The following is a 4,895-nucleotide window of genomic DNA, read 5'->3' as shown; positions in this document are numbered from 1 at the left end:
GAGCTGGACCATAAAGAAGGCTGATCGCCAAAGAATTGATGCTTTTGAATTCTGGTGCTGGAGGAGGCTCTGTAGAGTCCCATGGATTGCAAGAAGATCAAACTGATCCATTCTGGAGGAAATCAGCCCTGAGTGCTCACGGGAAGGACAGATCCTGAAGCTGAGGCTCCAAGACTTTGGTCACCTCATGAGAAGAGAAGACTCCCTGGAAAAGACCCTGATGTTGGGAAAGATGGAGGGCACAAGGAGAAGGGGACGGCAGAGGACGAGATGGTGGGACAGTGTTCTTGAAGCTATCAGCATGAGTTTGACCAAACTGCGGGAGGCAGTGGAAGACAGGAGGGCCTGGCATGCTCTAGTCCATGGGGTCACGACTAAACGACTAAACAACAAGTGGTTAGAGTGTGGGATTTAGGACCTGGGAGATGAGGGTTCAAATCCCCCTCAAGCTGTGAAGCTCACTAGGGGACCTTGGGCCAGCCAATGTCATGCAGCTTAGCCTAATTCATAGGGTTGTTGTGAGGGTAAGAATGGGGAGGAAGAGGTGAAGCACACATACATACAGATGAAATAATATAGAAATACATGGCAGTGGCCTGAGCACTCTGCCCTCTCATCAAGTATCTGAGCCTTTTGCCCGTGCACTGAAGGCTCTGCAGGGTTATTGAGGAGCAAATTTGCCAATTTTAGACTCTCCCAGCTTCTCATTTTACCAGGCATAAGATCAGTTCTCCACATTCCCACATCAGGGTTTTTTTTTAAGTGCTCACATCTATTCGTTTCAGGGCAAATTTTTCCCATTATAAACAATTTTGCCAATATACACTTTTTGGGCAGCTGGTTCCTCCCAGTATAATGCCATCTTCATTCATCTATGAAGTTGTACTCACACTTTACCAAGCATATGTGTGTTTTTTTGGTACACATTATTTGGCTGGGGAAATTGTATTGCAAAATTCAGAGAAGTGCAAATTTCAAAGGACGGCTGTGTTTTGGTTGCTTTTTAGTTTTAGAAAGTACGAATTGGATAAGTTTCCTTTTAAATTCTGAATTGAAATTTCCCTCCACCCCCACTGCAGGGTCACAATATACCTAAAAAACAAACAAACCATACTAGTGTATGTCCTGACAAACAAAATGGGGACTAGAGTGTTCAACTGGGTTCTGCAAGAGCAGGGTTCAAATCCTCACTCAGCCATGAAACTCACTGGGTGAGCTCAGATCAGTCACTCACTCTCAGCCTAACCTACCTCTCAGGGCTGTTGTATGGATGAGAACTATCTAATAGCACCAAAGAGAAAACTGGACTGGTTGCATATTGAATAACATTTATTGATTCATTAGAAGGGATTCTTCTTCTTGACAATGGAAGAAGGTCCTTGCAGCTGATCTGGGCTCCTCACACACCTCTTCTTGCAAACGGAGTGCAGCACTTGTTCATCGTTTTGTTCGGACAGTTGTTGTTGTTGAACACGAGGCCCGAGGGACATCGGGACTGAACATCAAGGCAGTATCCCCGGCCTTCGTTGCAGATAACGACTTGCGCCAAATTCTTCACTACTTCCCCCTGTCTGTGCGCTGCGTACAAAGAGTTGGTGATGGAGAGGCCTTTAGGATTCGGTTATCATCACAAAAATATACAAAACAGGGCTGCTGATTTTCTCTTTTGAATGTTTTAAAGAGTTGCTTTTACCTTTTTCCAGATAATTTTATTCTTTTATTCTCCTGGTAAACCACTTGGAGGTTCTCCCCCACTTCAAGTGGTGAATAAATATTATGAAATAAACAATAAACATAGAAATAACTAGTTACAGGTAGGTAGCTGTGTTGGTCTGCCATTGTTGAAACAAAATTTAAAAAATCCTTCCAGTAGCACCTTAAGGTAAAGGTAAAGGGACCCCTGACTGTTAGGTCCAGTCGCGGACGACACTGGGGTTGCAGCACTCATCTCGCTTTACTGGCTGAGGGAGCCGGTGTACAGCTTCTGGGTCATGTGGCCAGCATGACTAAGCCACTTCTGGCGAACCAGAGCAGAGCATGGAAACGCCGTTTACCTACCTATTTATCTGCTTGCACTTTGACGTGCTTTCGAACTGCTAGGTTGGCAGAGTAGCACCTTAGAGACCAACTAAGTTTGTTATTGTACCTTAGAGACCAACTAAGTTTGTTATTGGTGTGAGCTTTCGTGTGCATGCACACTTCTTCAGATACAGTGTGCATGCACATGAAAGCTCATACCAATAACAAACTTCATTGGTCTCCAAGGTGCTACTGGAAGGAATTTTTTTAATAGAAATAATTAAATGAAGACCCAGGACATTAAAAGTCCAGCATATTAAAAACAGCATCAATGTGTCTGGAATGTATTTATCCGCTAGTGTGATTCGCTTTCCCATTCAGCACAAACAAAGCCCTGTCTCTGTATCCCCAGATGAAGATCCATACCTGAGAACAGGAGCTCAGGGTTTTAGAACATGAGAAAAAATTCACACTTGTGCGTATGGGTGACTCATCGAATATCTCTCACTCTTTCAACGTATTGTGTTAACACCACAGTTGGATGGAAGAGTTCAGAAGCGACATCTGCTCGTGACTGAAATCTTCCTGTGGATTGGCAGTCATTAGCTTGCAGGGTTGCCATATGCCCTCTTTTTCCAGGACACATCCTCTTTTTTTGTGGGTAGAGTCGTCATAGCGATCCATAATTAAAAGTAGAAGATGGCAAATGTCTCCTCTTTTTTTGCTCTTCAAAATATGGCAATCCTAGCAGTACCTGACTGACTCCAGCTACAAAAGCTGAGGCTGCTGAAAAGGCTAGAGACCATATAGGCAGAGAGTCCTGGGAGACCTGTCCCCTGCCTTACAGACCTTTTCCCACCTGGCCTGGGAGGGCAGGACCTGGACTGACTCCAGCTACAAAAGCTAAAGTTGCTGAGGTATTGTCTGGAGAGGGTTGTGGGGTGGTGGTTGTTGCTGTTATTATTATTTTCATATCTTTATTTTAGATCAAATGATTTATATGGAAATTGTTCATTTTGGTTCTGTACTTTTTGATGTTTTGTTTATTGTTTATAACTACATTAAAACATCAAATAGTACCAGAGACGCATAGAATTATATAGCTGGGAGGGACCCCGAGGGTCAAATAAAGCAATCCAGAAAAAAAATCAAATATATAGTATACATTCAAAACAATATAATTAAACTAAAATATTAACTTAAAGATTTCAAAACAAAACATTGCAAGAGAGGCCAGTATAGAATGCACATGCAATGCAGCTAAGTTAACAAATACACTTAAACATTTCAAAAGTCAACATTATTGAAGGAAGTAAAATGTGAAATGCACATTTAAAGCAGCATAATGAACTAGAGCACAGAATATTGTCATAACCATAGGAAACTTACCTTAAGCATAAGAATAATCAGAACTGCTCTCTTACCTGCAATAGTACTGAAGACAAGAAGAACCTGTACAGCTAGACTGAGGTAAGGAAACATCACGGCTGGAGTTTTCTCTGAGTTTTCTCTGACGGCCAGAGGAAAGAGACTCTAAGGCACAGGGAAGGCAACTTTGCATGCAGCTAGGAGGTTCCCTCTATTTATAAAGTTGCAGGGCCCACACAGTGTTGAAATAAAACTATATGTTTCTGCATCAGAGCAGGGAATATTGCGAGCAGGTATTCCTTGCAACTTTGTCTTTCGACATCGGAACAACAAATATCTCCCTCACATCTATTTTATCCTAAGTACATTTAAGTACTTAGTACTTAAATGTACTTAGTACAAAGTACACGCAGGTGGCGCTGTGGGTAAAACCTCAGTGCCTAGGACTTGCTGATCGTAAGGTCAGCGGTTCGAATCCCCGCGGTGGGGTGAGCTCCTGTCGTTCGGTCCCAGCTCCTGCCCACCTAGCAGTTCGAAAGCACCCCTAAGTGCAAGTAGATAAATAGGTACCGCTTTATATAGCGGGAAGGTAAACGGCGTTTCCATGTGCGGCACTGGTGCTGGCTTGCCAGTTGCAGCTTTGTCACGCTGGCCATGTGACCCGGAAGTGTCTTCAGACGGTGCCGGCTCCCGGCCACTTGAGCGAGATGAGCGCGCAACCCTAGAGTCGGTCACGACTGGCCCGTACGGGCAGGGGTACCTTTACCTTTACATTTAATTTAGGGACGTGGGTGGCGCTGTGGGTTAAAGCACAGAGCCTAGGACTTGCCAATCAGAAGGTTGGCGGTTCGAATCCCCACAAAGGGGTGAGCTCCCATTGGTCGGTCCCAGCTCCTGCCAACCTAGCAGTTTGAAAGCACGTTAAAGTGCAAGTAGATAAATAGGTACCACTGTACGCTGGCTCCCTCGGCCAATAAAGCCAGATGAGCCGCAACCCCAGAGTCAGTTACGACTGGACCTAATGGTCAGGGGTTCCTTTTATATTTAATTCATCTGGACACTTTTCTGTGTAGTGTTCCAGGCGTTGCTGCTTATTTGCGCATCAATTAACATATATTAAAAACACAAAATCAAATGATTGGTTTAAAATACAATTCGAATCACATTTAAAATCAAAATAAAATTTAAGTGGGAACCCATGAATCATAACCATAGGGGTAAGGAATTAAAAGTTCACCAGGCCCGGCCACCTGTGCTGGTCCCATATGGGCCAATGGAAAGAGCCAAGGAATCTCAGCTAAAGCATCCTTGACCATCCAACCTCTGCTTAAAAACTGGCAAGGAAGGAGAGTCCAGCACCTGCCAAGGGAGACTGCTCCATTGTCGAACAGCTCTTACTGTCAGAAAGTTCTTCCTGATGTTTATTTGGAAAACCCCTTCTTGTAACTTGAAGAGGTATTCCTCATAGGAATATACAGGTGTCTCCTGCTACTATGGTGTAATAATGG

At 43.9% G+C, this 4,895-nt stretch overlaps 1 long non-coding RNA gene across 1 annotated transcript; it reads right to left on the bottom strand.

The window, feature by feature from the left end:
* Positions 1-1,311: 1,311 nt before the first annotated feature.
* LOC309338157 lies at positions 1,312-3,564 on the bottom strand. Its single transcript, XR_014154769.1, has 2 exons — positions 3,444-3,564; positions 1,312-1,578 (listed from the first exon to the last, which is right to left on the bottom strand). It is a non-coding gene; the product is annotated as an uncharacterized lncRNA (long non-coding RNA).
* Positions 3,565-4,895: the final 1,331 nt, after the last annotated feature.

The sequence above is a fragment of the Podarcis erhardii genome (assembly GCF_964252035.2).
Source record: "Podarcis erhardii genome assembly, chromosome: 3".
Taxonomy (NCBI): domain Eukaryota; kingdom Metazoa; phylum Chordata; class Lepidosauria; order Squamata; family Lacertidae; genus Podarcis; species Podarcis erhardii.
Note: the sequence above shows the minus strand (reverse complement) of the source record. Positions and strands in the feature narration are given on the sequence as shown.